Below are 27,341 nucleotides of genomic sequence, written 5' to 3' on the forward strand. Positions count from 1 at the left end.
TGGCGTCATTTCTTAGAGGGGGCAGTCCACCCCGTCACTGTGATTACGGACCACAAAAATCTTCTGTACCTCGAATCAGCTATGCGTCTCACCCCTAGACAGGCTAGGTGGTCACTATTTTTTACCAGGTTTAACTTTGTGATTACCTATCGTCCTGGGGCAAAGAACACCAAGGCTGATGCACTATCTTGTTGTTTCCCTGGAGGGGGTAATGTGAGTGATCCAGTACCCATTCTTCAAAGAGGAGTGGTTGTTTCTGCAGTACACTCTGTTTTGGAGGGGAAGGTGTTAGAGGCCCAGGGGGACGCCCCGGTCTCTTGCCCCTCAGAGAAATTGTTTGTACCGTTGAACTTACGTTTCAAATTATTAAAGGAACATCATAATTCGCCACTTGCTGGGCACCCGGGTAGTAAAGCAACCTTGGAACTATTGTCTCGTCGTTTTTGGTGGCCAAGGTTGCGTCAGGATGTATTGGATTTTGTGTCTTCTTGTTCTACCTGTGCGCGCGCAAAAGTTTCACATACACGTCCTGCAGGGTCTCTATTACCACTCGTCATTCCCAATAGACCGTAGACACATCTGTCAATAGATTTTATCACTGACTTACCTTTGTCTGCGGGTAAAACAGTTATTTTGGTAGTAGTGGACAGGTTTAGCAAAATGGTACACTTCATTGCGTTACCCGCACTACCTAATGCTAAGACTCTTGCTCAGGTATTCGTCAGTGAAATCGTGAAGCTTCACGGGGTCCCCTCCGATGTTGTTTCGGATCGGGGTACCCAGTTTATTTCTAAATTTTGGAAAGCTTTTTGTTCCCGTTTGGGGGTACACTTGTCCTTTTCCTCAGCTTTCCATCCTCAGTCGAATGGACAGACTGAGCGTACCAACCAAAACCTTGAGACATATCTAAGATGTTTTGTGTCTTAAAACCAAGAGTTGTGGTCATCATATTTACCGTTAGCTGAGTTTGCCATAAATAATCGTCGTCAGGAATCCACTGGCAAGTCACCATTTCTTGGTTCATATGGTTTTCATCCCCAATTCTGTACTTTCAAAGAGGGGGGGTCTTCTGGGGTTCCCGAAGAGGAACGGTTTTCGTCATCTCTTTCATCGGTATGGCAGAAGGTGCAAGCTAACTTGAAAAATATGGGAGGTAAATACAAATGCATGGCTGATAAGAGACGGTCGCCAGGTCCGGACCTAGGAGTGAATGACTATGTGTGGTTGTCTACTAGGAATATTAAATTGAAGGTTCCCTCTTGGAAACTGGGTCCTAGGTTTATTGGCCCTTACAAAATTGTAGCCATCATCAACCCCCGTGGCTTTTCGCCTGGAGTTACCTCAGACTTTTAAAATTCATAATGTTTTTCATAAGTCGTTACTCAAAAAATATGTTCCACCTCTAGAACCATCACCGCTGCCACCCCCTCCTGTTGTCGTGGATGGTAACCTAGAATTTCAGATATGCAAAATTGTTAATTCCCGTCGGGTCCGCCGCTCTCTTCAATATCTGGTGCATTGGAGAGGTTACGGTCCCGAGGAAAGAATGTGGGTTCCTGCGTCTGAGGTAAACGCCGACAGGTTAGTTCGGGTTTTTCATGCCTCTCATCCTGAGAGACCTGGTCCTGAGTGTCCGGAGGCCCCTCGTAGAGAGGGGGGTACTGTCACGAGGGTGTCGAGGACCACGCCTGACTCCGTTATACCCGGGGTCAGGAAGTCGCAGCGGTTGGCTGCACGCTCTATTTAAGATAGGGCTGTTTTCCTTATGGTAGCTTTCTGGGTTTGCTTAGCAAACCCTTTTGGCTCACTCAGGGATCCGTAGCTCCTTCTCCTCAGCTGTTCCTTGTCCAGCACTCCCAGACCTCCTTATATTCCTCTCTCACACTTCTCTGGTTGCCAGAGATAGAGCTTCCTTCCTGGACATCTATTCTGACCTTCTGGAGCTGTGTTGCTGCGTTCGCTGGTAGTTGGTCCAGAACGCTACCCTCCGGATCCCTGTTGGACCTTTTTGGTTTATTGTGGTCGCCCACCTGGGTGTATGTGTTTGTATGTTTTGTCTGTCCTCTCCCTGGTGTTTCCCTCTTAGTGATAGTGGTGTGGACTAGCGATCCCACCGGCCTGTTCACTATCCAGGGCTCATATTAGGGAAAGCCAGGGTTTAGGCACGTGATCGCCGCACGGGTGAGGAACCCGTCTAGGGACGTCAGGGCAGTCAGGTGCCAGCCGCAAGGTGAGTTAGGGGTCACCACCTTTCCCTCTCCCTTGGGCAGGGCTTTCCCTGTTTTCCTCCCTGTGCATGACGTCGGTCATTACAGTGTCACAGGAAACAGATCATTAAAAGTCTCATCCGTCTCTGCTACATACAAAGTGTAAGAGAAGGCTGGGAAAACAGATTTGGTAGGATGTTCCTGTAATGCCAGTAGCATATAATGGCCTCTCCACGGCATCTCCTCCTCTTAGCTACTGGCCAAGTTGTACCACAAAATAAGGGGCATTGGACTCCTGTTCTCCTGACAGGTGAGGACAGATCTTCTGAACAACGCTTGGCTCACATCTTAAAAGACAGATCAGAACCTGAAAATATTTCTTTGTGCCAGTGCAAATGATGCCTGCAGGAGTCCCAGGCAGACAGGAGTCCAACTTTAAATAAGCGTGGCTTCAACTACTGCGCTCAGAGTATGTTCTGATTTGTATAAAAGCAAGACTGAACTAGAATAAGAATCTCACGAAAACACTACACCCGTTCTATAATGTTAGCTGCCCCAGGACCTAAATGAATTGATCAGTTACAGGAAAGGTTTTAAAGTTTTTTATTGCATTATAACACATCTGAATATACCTGTGTTAGTGTTATGTTAGTTCTGGTTGAGCAATAGCATTTAATAATTTTTCTTCACATATAATATGGTAAAATTATACTAATAAAAGGTGGCATTCTCTACTTCTACTATGATTATTTTATAAGTAGTAACATTGTGTGCCAAAAAATACAGGGGCCGTTTTTTTTTTCAGGTATACGGTGAGAATATAGCTTCCAGATGTGCTCAGAAGTAATTTTCCAGATGAAGTACAGTAGCTCGTATTCTTTCAAGTATAAGAGTTAAACACCATGTCACATTGCTATTCATGGTTATGCTTTTAAAATCTCCACTGTACTTTTCAAATTCCAGGAAAGTAGACTGGGTTTTACTTTTGATTAACTCTGCTTTAGACAACTTCTCATTTACCCCAGCGTGTTGAGCTAATGTCTAGGGAATGATAAGGAATTACCCTGCTCAGGACCTTCCCAATAAACCAGTGCCAAATCTTGCTCTCTAGGTTCCCAGAAGCCTGACCCTCAAAGTCACTGGCTGTGAGACATTCCTTGCCTCCACATGGCCAAACTCCTTTTTCAGAACACTTTTCAAAGGTACTTTTAAATGTGTCTAAAACAACCATGTGTCCGTATGTCCTGTTTTTTTAAAACATTTTGCTTAGTAAATCTCACTTAGTGAGGGGGAGGGGGAATTTAGTAAGCAACAGTAAATTCACCAGGCATAATGTGCAGGAAATGCAGAATATGCCATTAGGTGCGAAAATTGTGCCCTAATTTTGGAGCAGAATTGTTTCACAACATAAGCCAACCCATAGGTAGTAGAAATTTAGACATAGGGGGTCATCCCTGATGCCAGAAGCTGGTGTAAAAAGTCACGAGAATCCATTTTGCGACTATTTGAAAGCCCATGCACCTAAATTTAGGCTCACACAATGTTTTACACCACCTTTGTCACTGGGAAGTGGTGGGGGTGGAGGGCAAGGTGGAAATGGGGCCCATAAGCCCTGGCAGATTCACTAACATTTATACCAGACATCTCCTCCACCTAGGAACTGAAGTAGATGTCAAGTGCCCCCCCCCCCCCCCCAACGGGTCTAATGGTGCACTAAATTTATCATCAAGCATAAGCCACTTGGATAAATTTGGAGCATGCTTATATTGTATAGTGTAAGTGTAATCTAAATTTTATACAGGAGTAGTAAATCTGCCCCAGTGTTCCTACGGCAAACTGTGATTACCATAGTAAGGCTCTGTTCACACTTGAGCTGACTTCTCTAAAGTAATAGTGGGAGATTCAGCAAGACTGGCGTTTTCTACACTAGTCTTGATAACATCTGCACTGCCAGAAGATGAGCTTAGTTTACAGTCAGTTTGATAAGAATTGAGCTATCATGGGTTTTTGTGAGATATCAGGAGCCCAGAGATAAGGACTACAGATCCTGCCATCAGTGAAGTTCCCTGACAGGATTCACTGTGAAGGGAGAGCATGCTAGTCTGCAAATACACAGAAACTGAAAGCTGTACAGAGAAAACTGTTGAACATTTTTAATAGAGACCAATTGAAAAAATGATTACAAGCCCAAAATGAGTAATAGGCAATAATTATAAAAATTTAAAATAAAACTACCCCCAAAGTGGTCGATAACCTTTATATTTCTCCTTGTGGAGGCCACCAAGTTGGCAGAGTATTATAGGCCAGGCAATGCTCCCTGGGAAAAAAGGAAATTAAATACGCTCTTATTCAGGAGGCATACGCCGACTCTCTACTGCCATCTATTGGCTGGCTACCCTATAAGTCAAAGTCTTACCTTTTTAACAGGTCTTGAATCTATAGGAGGAAATCATCATCAGAGAATTACAGGATCAATTTTACAGGAGTCTTCATTGTCATCAGTTGTACCACATTTACCACGTTACACAATGTTTGATAAAGTTGGTGTATCTTCAAGTTTAACACTTCTGTCTTTAGATTTTACTCTATTTTCTACGTCATTAGTTGAGTAAGACTGAGACAATCTTCTTAAAAATACTCAGCAGATAGTTACCTAATTAAAATAACTACCCACATGCACCTTCCCACCCACTTTTGAATACTTGGAATGAGTACTGTAAAAATCCAAAAAGTAAGCTCAGGAAGTTGCATAACCCTATTCTGCAACTTTTTGAAGCTAGAATTCTGGAGTGCAGGGCTTGATGATATTTCCCCAATGACCTAAGCCAAAACCAAAATCTTTCCATACGAAAAAGAAAGCTGGAATGTGAATGGGTATCTTTTTCTTAAGGAAAAGATTTTGGCTTTGGCCTATATCACAAGTTTAAAGGGTCAGAAATTGACTCATATTGTAGCCATCCAATATGTGGCATTTACAGAGCCAGATTTTGTCCTCCTGGATAACAGCTAATTTTGATTTCAGTTTCTATTAAGCGAGTGGGTATTTAGTCAAATAGACAGCTCACCATTGGCTTCATCCTAAGGAATGTCGTTTGAGATCATGCACTTCAGAATTCCTTTCCATAAGGACAAATAAATTAGAGAGTGTTTCTGTTAGCCAAACTGATTATATTGTGATTTACATAGTTTAGTATGTGCTAAATTATCCCGAAGGAAACCACGTAGCACAGAACACTAGTCAAATCACCTCCAATGTCAGATATATCATAAATGTTTCTGTTTGCTGATGTCAGTAGGGGTCATCCACAAGTACCATGGTACTCACCATCAAAATATTTTCTTCTTGTTCAAGAAATAAATATACTGGCAACAGGCAGAGCAAACACAAGTAAGTAGGTGGGGTCAAGAAAATGTGAGATGTACCCACATTGGTGGTAGCTGAGGCCAATACAAATATATATGGACTATCCCTTTACACAAATGAAACAAAGCCCCGCGGCTGCATTCTCATGCTGCAACTACAATGCAGTTTTTCAAATGGTTTCCGAAATCACAGTGAAAATAGAGCACCATCATTTTGTATACTGCCTGATAGTAATTACATGGAGACCAAAGCACTATATAGTGAGACAAAGCACTATAACTATATATAGAGCTCTATACTTAGAAATGTGGAACTCCAAAATTATAGACTGTGCCAGATCTCATTACAATTAAAGTGATGTGTGCATGGATGAAGTGCAGTACTAGTGATACCACATGTTTCACTAGCTTATAGGTCTTCAGTGACACATAATCCCAAATACTGAGCTACTGAATTGTTTTTGGGGTGGCCTGCTCCACAACGTCATATTCTGACAGGCTCATCTGGACCTTCTCCATGTGGAGTCAATGGCCAATCCGCCCCCATACTTATGTATTTACTGCTGCTCTGTGTTACTGCAATCTAAATCTAAAAGAGCTTTAAATTAATATAAGGCCACTTTCACATGTTCAGTATTTTTTATCAGTATCTCTAAGCCAAAACCAGAAGAGGAGCAAGTCTTCAATTAACATTTTTCTTTATAGGTTCCAATCTTGGTTTTGGTTTACAAATACTGGTAAAAAAAATTCTGACCAAATACTAACCATGTGAAAGTGATCTAACTATAACTAAACTCTCTCTGACTTATGTGAACTTGGAATTATAAACTACAGGGTGAAGGGCATCGCAGTACACTGAGCATTTAAATGAGCTGCAGATTGAGAAACAAACACAGACAGGGAGACTTGAGCAACTAACAGTAAGATTTCTATCTTATCCCAAGTGCTTTATTCAAATCCATACTGTTCAGTACTTCTTTATAATGCCCTATATGGTGCTTTGGAGTGTAGTGATAAAGTGAGAGAGAGTAAGGAAGCAGAATCTCCTACTTTCACCATGTGCACTCATTGGAACCATCATAACAATCTGCACCCTCAGCTCAAAAGCAAATGAGAATTAGGCCTCTTGCACACTAATGTATTTTAATTCCGTTTCCGTTCCATTTTGTTTGCGGATCGTATACGGAACCATTCATTTCAATGGGTCCGCAAAAAAACGGAAGGTACTCCGTGTACATTCCGTTTCCGTATTTCCGTTCTGCAAAAAAATAGAACATGTCCTATTATTGTCCACATTACGGACAAGGATAGTACTGTACTATTAGGGGCCAGCTGTTCCATTCCACAAAATAGGGAATGCACACGGATGTCATATGTATTTTTGCGGATCCTTTTTTTGCACACCGCAAAATACATACGGTCGTGTGCAAGAGGCCTTACAGATGGGGTCTGCAAAGAAATAACTGCTAAAAATACCAGATACAAGTCATATAATGGTTGGGTATAATGTTATTCCCCATGCATATACTGTACATGCCACATTATGCTTTAAAGTTTTCTTAAAGTATACTTTATGCTTTAAAAAGGCAGGAGGTTAATTTTAAGGGGCTTACCAGGACTTAGATACTGATGACCTATCTTTATGTTTCAAAGTGTATTTATTACAATTATAAATCAAGAAAAGACAGTATAACTCTTCTTTTTTTTTCAGGAGAACAGCCTACCGGATCCGTACTGACGCTTGCAAGCATGTGCTGCCGGAAATACAGCTTGGCCCCATTCACTATAATAGGGATGGGTGGGAGATTAAGATCCATAGACCTTTTGCACATGACCTTATGGCTTTTTCAGTATTTTTTATACATTTTTTCAAATATCTTTTTATTAAGTTTAAGAGATTCCATATAATGACAAGCAAATTACATATATCAGGCAATTGTGGTCCGCAAAAAACGGATCCGCAAAAAATACGGATGACGTGTGCATTCCGTTTTTTGCGGAACGGAACAGCTGGCCCCTGATAGAACAGTACTATCCGTGTCCGTTATGCGGACAATAATAGGACATGTTCTATCTTTGAACGGAACGGAAAAACAGAAATACGTAAACCGAAGACATACGGAGTACCTTCCTTTTTTTTTGCGGATCCATTGAAATGAATGGTTCCGTATATATGGTCCGTATACGAAACGCAAAAAAAGTAACGTACACTGAAAAAAAAAAACTTTTGTGTGCGAGAGGCCTTAGGACTCGTTCACACGACCGTATGTCTTTGGGCTCTTTCACATGACCATGTGAAGCCCGTGCCCATGCTATGGACCGCAATGCACGGGCACCGTCTCTGGGGATCGCGGACCCATTCACTTGAATGGGTCCGCGATCCCTCTGTTCGGCAAAAAGATAGAGCATGTTCAATCTTTTTGCGCTGCGGAGGCACGGAACGGAACCCCGGGAAGCACTTTGCAGTGCTTCCGTAGTGTTCCGTTCCGCATCTCCGGATTTGCGGACCCATTGAAGTGAATGGGTCCGCATCCATGATGCGGAATGCATGCGGAACGGTGCCCATGTATTGCGGATCCACAAATGTGGTCCGCAATACGACAATGGGCAGCACACGTTCGTGTGAAATAGCCCTTAGTCTCAGGACATGAGTCAAAAAAGTTAACATGTCATTGGATACGATTGTGGAAAGGTGATATGATCTATTAGTCACTGTAATTAATGCAAAGTAGTAGACACTAAGGGCATAATAAGACCTAGACATAATTGAACATGCAGAAGACATGATATAGGAATACAAGATTTACAGACTATGGCAATATTGAAAATCTGTGGAGTGGTAGGAAGAAAGCCAAGGTTCCCAAAGCTTACAAAATGCATATAATTTCTTATAGCTCATAGATTTTCATAAACAACTATTCGATTGGTCCTGTCGAGTACAGTGTGAAAAGTAAAAGTAGATCAACACCATTTAAAGGCAATATGGATTCTAGCCACCTATAGAATAGGTTGTTAAAGTTTAAATTTAGAAAGGGCTAATGCAGGGGTTTTGTCTCCTAAAGGTCAAGTAGATAGTCTCTTGGGGTCTGGAGAGTCTAAGATATTCAGAAGTAAGGAATATACCCTATACCAAATGGAGCTGACAACAGGACATGTCAACCAGGTATGGTACATTGTACCTTCAGAGCTGCAACCTCTAAAACATAGAGGAGAGACATAAGGATGTATAGAATGTAATATTGATGGAACTAGATAAATCCTATGAAGAACCATAATGGATGTTTCGGCTACAGTAACCTGCCAAATACCCCTCACCAGCACTTGGGAACAGTGGCGCCATTTTGCAACAAAGAGAAAGGTTCCTATATCCTCCTCCCACCTCTACATATAGGGCAACTTAGCACCAGGGGTGCACCTGGCCTTTCTGCTGCCTGAGGCGAAAACTGAAACGCCCGGGTCAGGCAGCATGATAATGATGACACCGGCCTCTGATAAGCTACAGGAACTAGGACTAAAGCCTACTAGAGGAAAGAGTGGGCCAGGGAGTCATCGCTCCCGTGCCCTGTTGCAGCATTAGACTGTATTGCTGTTCAGAGTACAGAGATGCAGCTGAATATGTAGAGATGAGCGTTTCCACAATTAAACCGTTCATTGCCCATGGCCCTTCTGCTGCCCCCCTCTTGCCCCTAGCTGGTGCTGCCTGAGGCGGTCGCCTCACCTGGCGTCATTGGTGGTGCACGCCTGCTTAGCACCTCAGGCACAGTGTTCCGTAAACTATACAATCTAGATAACCAGGAGTGTAAGGGGTAGATTCAAACGGAAAACATATGTGCAATCTAATAAAAGAGAATACTTGTTTAGCAATGAATATTTCAGCTATATGGAAGTCAAATTTAGTTGCAAAGTCAGAAAAAGACATTAGGAATTCATGCATCCTAGTAAGTTTGTGGGAGGACCACAAGTTAAATTTATGGGTCTGAAGACTTGGTTTTAACAAAAGGGTTGCCAAAAATGAAAAATGCCGGAGAGGTATCTGACTGTAGATTAGGTTTGAAGTAGACAGATCTCTATAGGAGCAAGGAATTGAAAAGATTTTGATCTCAAGGAAGAGGGGTGACGAGAATGGAGCCAGATGAAAGCCAGCCATAAGAAGGGGGGAAACAGCTCAACTTGCAGAGATATCCAGAAGGGAGAGGAGTCCGATGTTAGATGTGTCAAAAACAATATCTGGTAAAGATAAGCCTCCATGAGCCTTACGACAAAACAAAGTTCCCCTTGGGATGCATACGTGTTTGGATGCCCAAATAAATCCAAAAATATGACTTATTTTTAGGACAGATCATCAATATTAGATTGTTGAGGGTCCAGCTCTCAGTAGCCCTACCTTTTAGCAGCTTGGCAAAACTATCACAGCTCCATACACTGTCTAGTGGTCAGGAAATGAACTGCAAGCGCAGTCCCATGTAGGAACTTAAAATGATATACAAATATATATCAAAATCATTTTATACCTGAAAAATGACAATAATTAAACCACAATTGTTCATATTTCTGTATGGAGCCATGCTTCTGCCCTGGTGCACACAATGATGCCCAGCAGTCTCTGCTTCTGTATGGCTGGCACTGAATGTTTAGGTACCAGCTTTAGTAAAGTCTGCCACAAGGGTGCAACTTTTCACACGTTCCACTGATCATCACAAACAGAAGGCGGCACAGGAGAATCCCTCCCTTTTATCTCTCACCAACAGCACATTCACATTGGCAACCATTCTGAACAAAACTATTAGGCCTCTTTCAGACGGGCGTTGCGGGAAAAGGTGCGGGTACGTTGTGGGAACATGTGTGATTTTTCCACGCGAGTGCAAAACATTGTAATGCGTTTTGCACTCGCGTGAGAAAAATCGCACATGTTTGGTACCCAAACCCGAACTTCTTCACAGAAGTTCGGGCTTGGGATCATGTTCTGTAGATTGTATTATTTTCCCTTATAACATGGTTATAAGGGAAAATAATAGCATTCTGAATACAGAATGCATAGTAAAATAGTGCTGGAGGGGTTAAAAAAAAAATTCAAAAAAATCAACTCACCTCCACTTGATCGCGCATCTCTTCTGTCTTCTTTCTTTGCTGTGTGCAGCAACAGGACCTGGGGTGACGTCACTCCGGTCATCACATGGTCCATCACATGATCCATCACCATGGTAAAAGATCATGTGATGATCATGTGATGACCTGAGTGACGTCACCACAGGTCCTGTTGCTGCACACAGCAAAGAAAGAAGACAGAAGAGATGCCAGCTGCGCGATCAAGTGGATTAAGGTTAAATTATATATTTTTTTTTTTTAACCCATCCAGCGCTATTTTACTATGCATTCTGTATTCAGAATGCTATTATTTTCCCTTATAACCATGTTGTAAGGGAAAATAATAATGATCGGGTCTCCATCCCGATCGTCTCCTAGCAACCGTGAGTGAAAATCACACCGCATCCGCACTTGCTTTCGGATGCTTGCGATTTTCACGCAAACCCATTCATTTCTATGGGGCCTGCGTTATGTGAAAAACACACAAAATAGAGCATGCTGCGATTTTCACGCAACGCACAAGTGATGCGTGAAAATCACTGCTCATGTGAACAGCCCCATAGAAATGAATGGGTCGGGATTCAGTGCGGGTGCAATGCGTTCAACTCACACATCGCATCCGCGCGTAATACTCGCCCGTGTGAAAGGGGCCTTACACCTACCTCTATGGCTGCCACTTTAATACATACATCCCAGGATAAAGCTCAGAATATAGGCTAAATCATCTTTAATACATAGATATACCGATATATATATATATATATCGGTATATCTGTCTATATAGTATCTCATCATATAGTATTTAATGTTATATTTATATATATAGGTATAGTATTTATTTATTGTATCTTTTTATCAGTATTGTAAATATGGCTAAACATGTCAGGAACACAAATGTACACACAGACTGATGCCCATCCTGCCTGGCATCTCCTGTATTTGACTAAACTGAACTAAACTCCAGTCCTATACTATGGAGCTATGTACAGCATGAGTGAATGGTACAGGAGCCAGGCAGACAGCAGGCTCCCCCTGCATCCCTTTAGGGCCAGTATAGCAGTCACTTCTGTACAATGCATCCAGCTGCACCAAGTCCTCCAGTGCCAACCAAAGCATCTACCATCTGCAAACCAATGCCAACTGTGCGGTTCTTAATCCAAAAAATTCATAATCTGTACATAATATATGGAGCAGGGTAGACATATACACCAGACATTCATTACTCCTAAATATTCCATGGGCAACCAAATGACCCCATAGCTAACCTAATATATATATATATTTGTATATTTAGTGTATGAGAAGTTTTTAGTTCTTTATTACCTCATATGCAGTTTGTGTATATATATATATATATATATATATATATATTTAGTGTACAAGAAAAATATATATTGGAATCCATTAGTAAAAGACATCCCATGTTTCCTACCTGCAGCTGAATAAAGTGCTATAAATTGTGTGGCTTCCAATGCAAATATCCTTCTTGTAATGGTTTCCTCAGAGGTCTCTAGTGTCTGGTGGGGAGCTTGTCCAGAATGCTGAAGGAGAAGCGTTCAGTCACTTATATACTCTGCTCTGGAGCTTTGCTGTCAATCAGCCCCATAAGGAAGCACTTTGAAGAAGTTAGAAAAAAAAAAAGCCTGGTGCGGAATGACATAATCCCAGTCAGAGCTGACACGATCCCCCTTGCGGCCCCCCTTCTGTGTGAGGAGGACATTCCCGGGCTCTCTGAGGAGGGGCGACTGGGAAAACTCCGCCAGCCTTTTGTGTGTGGACGCTATAAATATAAGTAATGGTGGACATGGCTCCTTTGTTGCTGTGAGCCCTGCAGTCCCTCACAGTCTGGAGGTCACAGCAGGGAACGCCTGGAAATGTGGGAATCCCTTCCCTTCAGGTGTCAGGCAGTGAACGTGACAGCCAAAAGCTGCAGCTGTAGAAGGTTGTTCACATGTGGAGAGTAACTTTAACCCTTTCAACCATTTCTTAAAGGGTTGTCCAACTTTTGGACCGTGTTAGCTACGGGTCTAGCTGGGGGTCTAATTTGAGGTCTGATGAAGATTAGGGTCTGACCTGAGGTCTGATGTAAAATATATTTTTCTTATTTTCCTCCTCTAAAACCTGGGTGCGTCTTATGATCAGGTGTGTCTTATAGAGCGAAAAATACAGTAATGTCTGCTGTTATCTCTCAATTGTGTGGTAATCTTTATTTCACCTGTTGCCATTGATAACTTAGTGTAGTGAAAGGGTTAATAGCAGCATCTCTGCTTGCCTAGGGCGGTATGGGGTTAGTGGTAATGGTAGCCTAGGACAGTGAAGGACATGGGCGTAACCAGTGGCGTACCAAGGGGGGGGGCGGGGGTGCAGGGGGCGGCCCGCCCCGGGTGCCACTCACAAGGGGGGTGCCATGACGGAGTCACCCCTCCATCCACTGCTGCACCGCAACGCGACTCCGCCAGGCGCCGGCTTCTGTGGAAGGATTATTGCGGCGGCGCGCAACATGACGTCACGACGCTGACGCCGCGCCGCCTTCACAGATCTTTTAAAGAAGCGGAAGGATCCATTACCAGCGGTCGGACGGAGCCTGAGGCATCATCAAAATGTGAGTAAATAATTGTGTAATTAAGGGGTGTGTGTGTGTGTAATTAAGTGGGGGTTTGTAATTAAGGGGGGGGTGTAATTAAGGGATGTGTGTGTGTAATTAAGGGAGGGGTTTGTAATTAAGGTGGGGAGGGAGGGGGTGTAAATTAATTAAGGGGGGGAGTGTGTAATTAAGGGGGGGTGTTATTAAGGGAGGGGGTGTAATTAAGGGGAGAAGAGAGGGTGTAATTAAGGGGGATTGCAGGATTTGTTCATTTTATTGATGGGGATTTGGATTTTTTTTCTTTTTGGTGCAGATGGAAAGTGATTTTTTTAAGGGGGTGCAGGTTTTTATTTTATTAACCACCTCAGCCCCCAGTGCTTAAACACCCTGAAAGACCAGGCCACTTTTTACACTTCTGACCTACACTACTTTCACCGTTTATTGCTCGGTCATGCAACTTACCACCCAAATGAATTTTACCTCCTTTTCTTCTCACTAATAGAGCTTTAATTTGGTGGTATTTCATTGCTGCTGACATTTTTACTTTTTTTGTTATTAATCGAAATTTAACGATTTTTTTGCAAAAAAATGACATTTTTCACTTTCAGTTGTAAAATTTTGCAAAAAAAACGACATCCATATATAAATTTTGCTCTAAATTTATTGTTCTACATGTCTTTGATAAAAAAAAAATGTTTGGGTAAAAAAAAAATGGTTTGGGTAAAAGTTATAGCGTTTACAAACTATGGTACAAAAATGTGAATTTCCGCTTTTTGAAGCAGCTCTGACTTTCTGAGCACCTGTCATGTTTCCTGAGGTTCTACAATGCCCAGACAGTACAAATACCCCACAAATGACCCCATTTCGGAAAGTACACACCCTAAGGTATTCGCTGATAGGCATAGTGAGTTCATAGAACTTTTTATTTTTTGTCACAAGTTAGCGGAAAATGATGATTTTTATTTTTTATTTTTTTTTCTTACAAAGTCTCATATTCCACTAACTTGTGACAAAAAATAAAAAGTTCCATGAACTCACTATGCCCATCACGAAATACCTTGGGGTCTCTTCTTTCCAAAATGGGGTCACTTGTGGGGTAGTTATACTGCCCTGGCATTCTAGGGGCCCAAATGTGTGGTAAGGAGTTTGAAATCAAATTCTGTAAAAAATGACCTGTGAAATCCGAAAGGTGCTCTTTGGAATATGGGCCCCTTTGCCCACCTAGGCTGCAAAAAAGTGTCACACATCTGGTATCTCCGTACTCAGGAGAAGGTGGGGAATGTGTTTTGGGGTGTTATTTTACATATACCCATGCTGGGTGAGAGAAATATCTTGGCAAAAGACAACTTTTCCCATTTTTTTATACAAAGTTGGCATTTGACCAAGATATTTATCTCACCCAGCATGGGTATATGTAAAAAGACACCCCAAAACACATTCCTAAACTTCTCCTGAATACATAGATACCATATGTGTGACACTTTTTTGCAGCCTAGGTGGGCAAAGGGGCCCATATTCCAAAGAGCACCTTTCGGATTTCACAGGTCATTTTTTACAGAATTTGATTTCAAACTCCTTACCACACATTTGGGCCCCTAAAATGCCAGGGCAGTATAACTACCCCACAAGTGACCCCATTTTGGAAAGAAGACACCCCAAGGTATTCCGTGAGGGGCATGGCGAGTTCCTAGAATTTTAAATTTTTTGTCACAAGTTAGTGGAAAATGCTGATTTATTTTTATTTTTATTTTTTTCATACAAAGTCTCATATTCCACTAACTTGTGACAAAAAATTAAAACTTCCATGAACTCACTATGCCCATCAGCGAATACCTTGGGGTCTCTTCTTTCCAAAATGGGGTCACTTGTGGGGTAGTTATACTGCCCTGGCATTCTAGGGGCCCAAATGTGTGGTAAGGAGTTTGAAATCAAATTCTGTAAAAAATGACGAGTGAAATCCGAAAGGTGCTCTTTGGAATATGGGGCCCCTTTGCCCACCTAGGCTGCAAAAAAGTGTCACACATCTGGTATCTCCGTATTCAGTAGAAGTTGGGGAATGTGTTTTGGGGTGTCATTTTACATATACCCATGCTGGGTGAGATAAATATCTTGGTCAAATGCCAACTTTGTATAAAAAAATGGGAAAAGTTGTCTTTTGCCAAGATATTTCTCTCACCCAGCATGGGTATATGTAAAATGACACCCCAAAACACATTCCCCAACTTCTACTGAATACGGAGATACCAGATGTGTGACACTTTTTTGCAGCCTAGGTGGGCAAAGGCGCCCATATTCCAAAGAGCACCTTTCGGATTTCACTCGTCATTTTTTACAGAATTTGATTTCAAACTCCTTACCACACATTTGGGCCCCTAGAATGCCAGGGCAGTATAACTACCCCACAAGTGACCCCATTTTGGAAAGAAGAGACCCCAAGGTATTCGCTGATGGGCATAATGAGTTCATGGAAGTTTTTATTTTTTGTCACAAGTTAGTGGAATATGAGACTTTGTATGAAAAAAAAAAAATCATCATTTTCCACTAACTTGTGACAAAAAATAAAAAATTCTAGGAACTCGCCATGCCCCTCACGGAATACCTTGGGGTGTCTTCTTTCCAAAATGGGGTCACTTGTGGGGTAGTTATACTGCCCTGGCATTTTCCAGGGGCCCTAATGTGTGGTAAGTAGGTAAATGACCAGTGAAATCCGAAAGGTGCTCTTTGGAATGTGGGCCCCTTTGCCCACCTAGGCTGCAAAAAAGTGTCACACATGTGGTATCGCCGTATTCAGGAGACGTTGGGGAATGTGTTTTGTGGTGTCTTTTTACATATACCCATGCTGGGTGAGAGAAATATCTTGGCAAAAGACAACTTTTCCCATTTTTTTATACAAAGTTGGCATTTGACCAAGATATTTATCTCACCCAGCATGGGTATATGTAAAATGACACCCCAAAACACATTCCCCAACTTCTCCTGAGTACGGCGATACCAGATGTGTGACACTTTTTTGCAGCCTAGATGCGCAAAGGGGCCCAAATTCCTTTTAGGAGGGCATTTTTAGACATTTGGATACCAGACTTCTTCTCACGCTTTGGGGCCCCTAGAATGCCAGGGCAGTATAAATACCCCACATGTGACCCCATTTTGGAAAGAAGACACCCCAAGGTATTCAATGAGGGGCATGGCGAGTTCATAGAATTTTTTTTTTTTTGGCACAAGTTAGCGGAAATTGATATGTTTTATTTTTTTCTCACAAAGTCTCCCGTTCCGCTAACTTGGGACAAAAATTTCAATCTTTCATGGACTCAATATGCCCCTCACGGAATACCTGGGGGTGTCTTCTTTCCGAAATGGGGTCACATGTGGGGTATTTATACTTCCCTGGCATTCTAGGGGCCCTAAAGCGTGAGAAGAAGTCTGGAATATAAATGTCTAAAAAATTTTACGCATTTGGATTCCGTGAGGGGTATGGTGAGTTCATGTGAGATTTTATTTTTTGTCACAAGTTAGTGGAATATGAGACTTTGTAAGAAAAAAAAAAAATTCCGCTAACTTGGGCCAAAAAAATGTCTGAATGGAGCCTTACAGAGGGTGATCAATGACAGGGGGGGTGATCAATGACAGGGGGGGTGATCAATGACAGGGGGGTGATCAATGACAGAGGGGTGATCAATGACAGGGGGGTGATCAGGGAGTCTATATGGGGTAATAACCACAGTCATTGATCACGCCCCTGTAAGGCTTCATTCAGACGTCCGTATGCGTTTTGCGGATCCGATCCATCTATCAGTGGATCCGTAAAAATCATGCGGACATCTGAATGGAGCTTTACAGGGGGTTGATCAATGACAGGGGGGTGATCAGGGAGTCTATATGGGGTGATCACCACAGTCATTGATCATGCCCCTGTAAGGCTTTATTCAGACGTCCGTATGCGTTTTGCGGATCCGATCCATCTATCAGTGGATCTGTAAAAATCATGCGGACATCTGAATGGAGCTTTACAGGGGGTTGATCAATGACAGGGGTGTAATCAATGACAGGGGGGTGATCAGGGAGTCTATATGGGGTGATAACCACAGTCATTGATCATGCCCCTGTAAGGCTTTATTCGGACGTCCGTATGCGTTTTGCGGATCCGAACCATCTATCAGTGGATCCGTAAAAATCATGCGGACATCTGAATGGAGCTTTACAGGGGGTTGATCAATGACAGGGGTGTAATCAATGACAGGGGGGTGATCAGGGAGTCTATATGGGGTGATAACCACAGTCATTGATCACGCCCCTGTAAGGCTTCATTCAGACGTCCGTATGCGTTTTGCGGATCCGATCCATCTATCAGTGGATCCGTAAAAATCATGCGGACATCTTAATGGAGCTTTACAGGGGGTTGATCAATGACAGGGGGGTAATCAATGACAGGGGGGTGATCAGGGAGTCTATATGGGGTGATAACCACAGTCATTGATCACGCCCCTGTAAGGCTTCATTCAGACGTCCGTATGCGTTTTGCGGATCCGATCCATCTATCAGTGGATCCGTAAAAATCATGCGGACATCTGAATGGAACTTTACAGGGGGTTGATCAATGACAGGGGGGTAATCAATGACAGGGGGGTGATCAGGGAGTCTATATGGGGTGATAACCACAGTCATTGATCACGCCCCTGTAAGGCTTCATTCAGACGTCCGTATGCGTTTTGCGGATCCGATCCATCTATCAGTGGATCCGTAAAAATCATGCGGACATCTGAATGGAGCTTTACAGGGGGTTGATCAATGACAGGGGGGTAATCAATGACAGGGGGGTGATCAGGGAGTCTATATGGGGTGATCACCACAGTCATTGATCATGCCCCTGTAAGGCTTTATTCAGACGTCCGTATGCGTTTTGCGGATCCGATCCATCTATCAGTGGATCCGTAAAAATCATGCGGACATCTGAATGGAGCTTTACAGGGGGTTGATCAATGACAGGGGTGTAATCAATGACAGGGGGGTGATCAGGGAGTCTATATGGGGTGATCAGGGGCTAATAAGGGGTTAATAAGTGACGGGGGGGGGGTGTAGTGTAGTGTAGTGGTGCTTGGTGGGACTTTACTGAGCTACCTGTGTCCTCTGGTGGTCGATCCAAACAAAGGGGACCACCAGAGGACCAGGTAGCAGGTATATTAGACGCTGTTATCAAAACAGCGTCTAATATACCTGTTAGGGGTTAAAAAAACCACATCTCCAGCCTGCCAGCGAACGATCGCCGCTGGCAGGCTGGAGATCAACTCTCTTACCTTCCGTTCCTGTGAGCGCGCGCGCCTGTGTGCGCGCGTTCACAGGAAATCCCGGCTCACGCGAGATGACGCGTATATGCGTCGCTGAGCGCAGGGCTGCCACCTCCGGAACGCGAATCTGCGTACAGCGGTCCGGAGGTGGTTAAGGAAGGGTTAAGGGGTCTATTAAGGGGTGGTTAATGGGTTTTATTAAGGGGGGTTAATGGGTTTATTTCGTTAAGGGGGTGTGCAGAGGTTTATTTTATTAAGGGGTTTTATTTTGTTAAGGGGTGTGCAGGGGTTTATTTTATTAAGGGGGGGTTAATGGGTTTATTTCGTTAAGGGGGTGTGCAGGGGTTTATTTTATTAAGGAGGGTGCAGGGTTTTACTTTATTAAGGGAGGTTAAGGGGTTTTATTAAGGGGGGTTAATGGGTTTTATTTAGTTAAGGGGGTGAGCAGGGGTTTTATTTTATTAAGGGGTTTTATTTTGTTAAGGGGTGTGCAGGGGTTTATTTTATTAAGGGGGGTTTTGGGTTTATTTCGTTAAGGGGGTGTGCAGGGGTTTATTTTATTAAGGGGGTGCAGGGTTTTACTTTATTAAGGGAGGTTAAGGGGTCTATTAAGGGGTGGTTAATGGGTTTTATTAAGGGGGGTTAATGGGTTTATTTCGTTAAGGGGGTGTTTCCATTGAGCATGAATATGCAAGGCAGATTAGCTTTGATGAAGTAATCGATAAATTTGCAGAAATGAAGGCTCGAAGGCAGAGGATGTAAATCCTTTCAAATTACCTCGGCCTAAGGCCTCCTGCACACGACCGTTGTGTGCACCCGTGGCCATTGTGCCGTTTTCCGCTTTTTTTCGCGGACCCATTGACTTTCAATGGGTCCGTGGAAAAATCGGAAAATGCACCGTTTTGCAGCCGCATCCGTGATCCGTGTTTCCTGGCCGTGAAAAAAATATGACCTGTCCTATTTTTTTCACGGCCAACGGTTCACGGACCCATTCAAGTCAATGGGTCCGTGAAAGAACACGGATGCACACAAGATTGGCATCCGTGTCCGTGATCCGTGGCCGTAGGTTAGTTTTTATACAGACGGATCCGAAGATCCGTCTGTATAAAAGCTTTTTCAAAGCTGAGTTTTCACTTCGTGAAAACTCAGAACCGACAGTATATTCTAACACAGAAGCGTTCCCATGGTGATGGGGACGCTTCTAGTTAGAATACACTACAAACTGTGTACAAGACTGCCCCCTGCTGCCTGGCAGCACCCGATCTCTTACAGGGGGCCGTGATCAGCACAATTAACACCTTCAGGTGCGGCACCTGAAGGGGTTAATTGTGCTGATCACGGCCCCCTGTAAGAGATCAGGGCTGCCAGGCAGCAGGGGGCAGACCCTCCCCCCCCCTCCCCAGTTTAAATATCATTGGTGGCCAGTGCGGCCCCCCCCCTCCCTCTATTGTAATTATTCGTTGGTGGCACAGTGTGCGCCCCCCCCCCCCCCTCCCTCCCTCTATTGTAATAATTCGTTGGTGGCACAGTGTGCGCCCCCCCCCCCTCCCTCCCTCTATTGTAATAATTCGTTGGTGGCACAGTGTGCGCCCCCCATCGGCCCCCCCCCTCCCTCTATAGCATTAACAACATTGGTGGCCAGTGTGCGGCCTCCCATCCCCCCCCCCATCTCCCCCCCCCCCATCATTGGTGGCAGCGGAGTTCCGATCGGAGTCCCAGTTTAATCGCTGGGGCTCCGATCGGTAACCATGGCAACCAGGACGCTGGTTGCCATGGTTACTTAGCAATAGTACAATAGTAGAAGATTCATACTTACCGGCTGCTGCGATGTTCGTGTCCGGCCGGGAGCTCCACCTACTGGTAAGTGTCATTGCTAAATGAACTGTCACTTACCAGTAGGAGGAGCTCCCGGCCAGAAGCAGACATCGCAGCTCCCAGGTAAGTATGAATCACTACTGCTAGTAACCCGCTGCCACCAATGATGGGGGGGGGGGGCTAGATGGGAGGCCGCACACTGGCCACCAATGTTGTTAATGCTATAGAGGGAGGGGGGCCAATGGGGGGCGCACACTGTGCCACCAACGATTACAATAGAGGGAGGAAGGGGGGGGGGGCGCACACTGTGCCACCAACAAATTATTACAATAGAGGGAGGAAGGGGGGGGGCGCACACTGTGCCACCAACGAATTATTACAATAGAGGGAGGAAGGGGGGGGGGGCGCACACTGTGCCACCAACGATTTATTACAATAGAGGGAGGAAGGGGGGGGGGCGGGGGGGGCGCACACTGTGCCACCAAGGAATTATTACAATAGAGGGAGGAAGGGGGGGGGGCTGCACTGGCCACCAATGATATTCAAACTGGGGAGGGGGGGGGGTCTGCCCCCTGCTGCCTGGCAGCCCTGATCTCTTACAGGGGGATATGATAGCACAATTAACCCCTTCAGGTGCGGCACCTGAAGGGTTAATTGTGCTGATCACAGCCCCCTGTAAGAGATCGGATGCTGCTAGGCAGCAGGGGGCAGTCATGTACACAGTTTGTAGTATATTCTAACTAGAAGCGTCCCCATCACCATGGGAACGCCTCTGTGTTAGAATATACTGTCGGAAATTAGGTTTCACGATCTAACTCATATCCGACAGTATATTCTAACATAGAGGCGTTCCCATGGTGATGGGGACGCTTCAAGTTAAAATATACCATCAGATTGGAGAAAACTCTGATCCGATGGTATAAAAGGGACTCCAGACTTTACATTGAAAGTCAATTGGGACGGATCCGTTTGAAATGGCACCATATTGTGTCAACGTCAAACGGATCCGTCCCTATTGACTTGCATTGTAATTCAGGACGGATCCGTTTGGCTCCGCACGGCCAGGCGGACACGAAAACGACTTTTTTTTCATGTCTGTGGATCCTCCAAAAATCAAGGAAGACCTGATCAGTCTGAAAAATGCCTGATCAGTCAGAAAAATGCATTGCAATACCGGATCCGTTTTTTTCGGTGTCATAAGGCAAAACGGATCCGGTATTTATTTTTTCTAATTTTTAAAGGTCTGCGCATGCGCAGACCGGAAGGACGGATCCGGCATTCCGGTATTTTGAATGCACTAATACATTCCTATGGAAAAAAATGCAGGATCCAGCATCAAGGCAAGTCTTAATTTTTTTTTTCGCCGGAGATAAAACCGTAGCATGCTACGGTTTTCTCTTTTGCCTGATCAGTCAAAATGACTGAACTGAAGACATCCTGATGTATCCTGAACGGATTACTCTCCATTCAGAATGCATGGGGATATGACTGATCAGTTCTTTTCCGGTATAGAGCCTCTGTGACCGAACTCTATGCCGAATAAGAAAAACGCTAAGAGCTCTTTCACACTTGCGTTGTTCTGTTCCGGCATAGAGTTCCGTCGTCGGGGCTCTATGCCGGAAGAATCCTAATCAGGATTATCCCCATGCATTCTGAATGGAGAGAAATCCGTTCAGGATGCATCAGGATGTCTTCAGTTCCGGAACGGAACGTTTTTTGGCCGGAGAAAATACCGCAGCATGCTGCGCTTTTTGCTCCGGTCAAAAATCCTGAACACTTGCCGCAAGGCCAGATCTGGAATTAATGCCCATTGAAAGGCATTAATCCGGATCCGGCCTTAAGCTAAACGTCGTTTTGGCGCATTACCGAATCCGACGTTTAGCTTTTTCTGAATGGTTACCATGGCTGGCAGGACGCTAAAGTCCTGTTTGCCATGGTAAAGTGTAGTGGGGAGCGGGGGAGCAGTATACTTACCGTCCGTGCGGCTCCCGGGGCGCTTCAGTGTGACGTCAGGGCGCCCCACGCTCATGGATGACGTGCTCGCATGGATCACGTCATCCATGCGCATGGGGCACCCTGACGTCATTCTGGAGCGCCCCGGGAGCCGCACGGACGGTAAGTATACTGCTCCCCCGCTCCCCACTACTACTATGGCAACCAGGACTTTAATAGCGTCCTGGGTGCCATAGTAACACTGAACACATTTTGAAGACGGATCAGTCTTCAAATGCTTTCAGTTCACTTGCGGTGTTACGGATCCGGCGGGCACTTCCGGCAAATGGAGTACACGACGGATCCGGACAACGCAAGTGTGAAAGAGGCCTAATGTGAAAGTAGCCTTAGACAGCCAATATACGTAAAGGGCATCTGTCAGCAGATTTATACCTATGAAACCGGATGACCTGTTACATGTGCACTTGGCAGCTGAAGGCATCTGTGTTGGTCAGATGTTCATATGTGTCTGTATTGCTGAGAAACATAAAATGCAAATGAGTCTCTAGGAGCAATTGAGGAGTTGCCATTACACCTAGAGGCTCAGCTCTCTCTGTAACCACTCTCTCCACTTTAAGCCTCTTTCACACAACCGTTTTTTTTTTTGCGTTCCGTATATGGTCCGTATTCATTTCAATCGTTCAGCGAAAAAAACGGAATGTACTTCGTTTCCGTATTTCCGTTCCGTTGAAAGATAGAACATGTCCTATTATTGCCCACAAATCACGTTCCGTGGCTTCATTCAAGTCAATGGGTCCGCAAAAAAAAAATGAACACATACGGAAATGCATCCGTAGGTCTTCCATATCCGTTCCGTTTTTGCGGAAGCATCTATTGAAAATGTTATGCCCAGCCTAATTTTTTCTATGTAATTACTGTATACTGTATATGCCATATGGAAAAACGGAACGGAAAAACGGGACAAAAACGGAAACACAACGGAAACATAAAACGGAACAACGGAATCGTGAAAAACGGACCGCAAAACTCTGAAAAAGCAATACAGTCGTGTGAAAGAGGCCTTACACTGCCTGGCAGTTGCAAAGAGGGACTTGAGCCTTTAGGAGTATATGCCTTTTAATTTTCAATATAGAAACTATTTTCTTCACTGTAAGGGGAGGAACCATGCTGTTTCGTTTCCTCCATATCCTGGAGCTCCAGAAGAACAGCTAAAAGTTTTAAGATTAGCTTTCATCCGCTTTTGCGCAGCTCCTGGATGTGTAGGAAATTGGCACTGGAAGAGCACGGGTATTGCAGATATAGCGCCGTCACCAAACGTTGCACACAGGAGTAGTGCAGACAGTAACAGGAGGCAGACAGGGCTGAACAAGTGCATGACACATTTAGGCTCCTTTCACATGGGCGAGTTTTCCTCGCAGGTGCAATGCGTGAGGTGAACGCATTGCACCCGCACTGAATTCGGACCCATTCATTTATATGGGGCTGTGCACATGAGCGGTGATTTTCACGCATCACTTGTGCGTTGCGTGAAAATCGCAGCATGCTCCATATTGTGCGTTTTTCACACAACGCAGGCCCTATAGAAGTGAATGGAGCTGCGTGAAAATCGCAAGCATCCGCAAGCAAGTGCGGATGCGGTTCGATTTTCACGCATGGTTTCTAGGTGATGATCGGGATGGGGACCCGATCATTATTATTTTCCCTTATAACATGGTTATAAGGGAAAATAATAGCATTCTTAATACAGAATGCTAAGTAAGTTACGGATGGAGGGGTTAAAAATAAAAAATAAAAATTAAACTCACCTCATCCACTTGTTCGCACTGCCCGGCTCGTCTTTCTTCTTCTTTGATGACCTGGGAGGAAAAGGACCTTTGGTGACATCACTGCGACCATCACATGGTCCATCCCTAATTTACTTAGCATTGTGTATTAAGAATGCTACTATTTTCCCTTATAACCATGTTATAAGGGAAAATATAAAAATCTACAGAATACCTAACCCAAACCCAAACTTCCGTGAAGAAGTCCGGATTTGGGTCTGGGTACCACATTCAGTTTTTTCTCACGCGCGTACAAAATGCATTGCACTCTTGCGGAAAAAAAATGAATAACGCAACGCAATCGCATACACTCACTCACCCGACTCACAGGCAAAATCGCACGATTTTCCCACGACGCACCAGCATCCTATCTGGCCCTCACACGCGACGCCCGTGTGAAAGAGGCCTTACTCTGAAGAGGCAGTATGCTTAGCAGTTACAACTGGTACTACATGGGGGCTCAGTTCTTAGCAAGCAACAGTGACAAAATAATCTCTTTCAGCGCTGTTCAGTATCTCCACCTTACTTTGACAGCTTTCAGCCACTAGGAGTCCACCCTCTCCTATGCTACCGACAGTGATATGAACATTGGGAAAAGAATGCCGAATTAGTGCACATCATCATTACATAACATTACAAAAAATAAATAAAAAATGAAGACCAGGAACTGAATACAGGCAGTAACATTATTTTGTAGGTTGTATCTTGCCACCTGCCTACAAGTTGGTGAAATTTGGGGTTCTAACACATTTGGCAAGATTATAGGTACAGCAGCCATCACCTAAAAAAAAAAAAGAAGCATAGCTCCTCACCTCATTGCTCAGAGTACTACAGTATCTCTCCTCCTCCATGACCTGCCCTTATCTGACTACACAACTAGAGATTGTGGACAGATGAGATGCCGAATGCACATGCGCAAAAAGGGGCGTGGCGTAGCAACTGTTTTCAAACTACCCGAAGTATGAGGCGATTGGAAAAGATGGTCGGAAGCAATTTTTGAGACAGTGAGGAAGAACTCCTGATCACTGTAAGTAATTTCACATTACACCAGTGTATTTGATTACATTTCACATGCATGTCAGACCACTCGCTTTATATGCAGATAGAGTGTTATAAAATATTTGTGATTGCGAAAATCGCCACTTATGATCCGAATGTTTTTTTCGCGATACACATAACTTCAGTTTTTATCATGTCTAAGTAGATATTACTGATTGGTACACTACTTATTGTTGTAACATCACAGCACTATGTCTGTAGCATGTATGTATAGACAGGATAGAAATATCTCTCATCATGCACATTGCACATCCATTTTCCTGCCGCACACTATATACCACATACACACACACACACAAACACAGTCTATAGATTAGAGTTTGTGTCCTGTTGGTCAGGACTCAGGAGAAGCTTTCTTTGTCTTACCGCCAGTATTTTCTGGTTCATTTAATGTTACCCAGGGTGCACAATGGGGAGGCGAACCAGCAGTACACCCCCTACCGTACCGTCACTTTACTAGACAGGTACATCTCTGCTTAGCTGGCCAATATCCAATTGCTCAGACCCCACACACATACAATCCGATCTTATAACGGTAACATTAAATCAAATATTTCCCCTTGGAAGTCAAAATACTTTTTGATGTTTTGCTGAGGACATTATTTACAGTACTTGTATTAAACCCTTACGGACACATGACGTACCGGTACGGCATGTTTCCCGAGTCCTTAAGGACACATGACGTACCGGTAAAACGAGATTGCGGCGGGGGTTAATCGGAACAAGATGCTCACTGAAATCATTCAGCGGGCATCCTGTCACAACGCCGGGAATGTCATGTAACCCCCCCGTATCGGCGATCGCAGCAAACCGCAGGTCAATTCAGACCTGCGGTTTGCAGCGCTTTCTGCAGTTTCTGATCCCCGCGGTCAGGGATCAGAAACTTTAAAATGCCCAAAATAAAGATTTTTCACCTCCCCTGCACCCCTGAATGATTTTATGCCGGCGGGTGGTGCAGGGGGGTTGTTGCAGGCGGTGCGGGAGGTGGGCGGTGCGGCAGAAGGGATCGCAATCCCCTCCCGCCTCCTCTTTAATATTCATTAGTATCCAGTGGGTATACCAGAGTGTCAGCACATTGCTGACACTCTGGTATAAACGGCTGACATCTGTGCTGAAATTTTGCCCACCTTACTTCCCAAAAAAGGTAATAAAAGTGATCAAAAAAGTCGCATGTACGCCAAAATAGTACCAATCAAACCGTCATCTCATCCCGCAAAAATCATACCCTACCCAAGATAATCGCCCAAAAACTGAAAAAACTATGGCTCTTAGACTATGGAAACACTAAAACATGATTTTTTTTGTTTCAAAAATGAAATCATTGTGTAAAACATAAATTAAAAAAAAGTATACATATTAGGTATCGCCGTGTCCGTGACAACCTGCTCTAAAAAAAATGCCAAATGATCTAACCTGTCAGATGAATGTTGTAAATAACAAAGAAAAAAAAACGGTGCCAAAAAAGCTATTTCTTCTTACCTTGCCTCACAAAAAGTGTAATATAGAGCAACCAAAAATAATATGTACCCTAAACTAGTACCAAAAAACTTCCACCCTATACCGTAGTTTCTAAAATGGGGTCACTTTTTTGGAGTTTCTACTCTAGGGGTGCATCAGGGGGGCTTCAAATGGTGTCCAAAAAACAGTCTAGCAAAATCTGCCTTCCAAAAACCGTATGGCATTCCTTTCCTTCTGGCGCCCCTGCCGTGTGCCCGTACAACAGTTTACGACCACATATGGGGTGTTTCTGTAAACTACAGAATCAGGGCCATAAATAATGAGTTTTGTTTGGCTGTTAACCCTTGCTTTGTAACTGGAAAAAAAATATTAAAATGGAAAATCTGCCAAAAAAGTGAAATTTTGAAATTGTATCTCAATTTTCCATAAATTCTTGTGGAACACCTAAAGGGTTAACGACGTTTGTAAAATCAGTTTTGAATACCCTGAGGGGTGTAGTTTATTAGATGGGGTCACTTTTTTGGAGTTTATACTCTAGGGGTGCATCAGGGGGGCTTCAAATAAGACACGGTGTAAAAAAAAACTGTCTAGCAAAATCTGCCTTCCAAAACCCATATGGCGTTCCCCTCCTTCTATGTCCTCCTGTTTGACCAAACAGTAGTTTAGGACCACATATGGGGTGTTTTTGCAAACTACAGAATCAGGGCAACCC

General features: G+C 44.0%; 1 protein-coding gene across 1 annotated transcript in view; it reads right to left on the reverse strand.

Annotated features, from left to right (window-relative positions):
• Positions 1-12,486, reverse strand: part of THBS2 (thrombospondin 2) — a 305,556-nt gene extending 293,070 nt beyond the window's left edge. Inside the window, exon 1 of the mRNA XM_040429332.1 lies at positions 12,088-12,486. The gene's annotated coding sequence lies outside the window, so the exon portion shown is untranslated. The remainder of the gene's footprint in view (positions 1-12,087) is intronic.
• Positions 12,487-27,341: the final 14,855 nt, after the last annotated feature.

Source organism: Bufo bufo, chromosome 4 (genome assembly GCF_905171765.1).
Source record: "Bufo bufo chromosome 4, aBufBuf1.1, whole genome shotgun sequence".
NCBI lineage: Eukaryota > Metazoa > Chordata > Amphibia > Anura > Bufonidae > Bufo > Bufo bufo.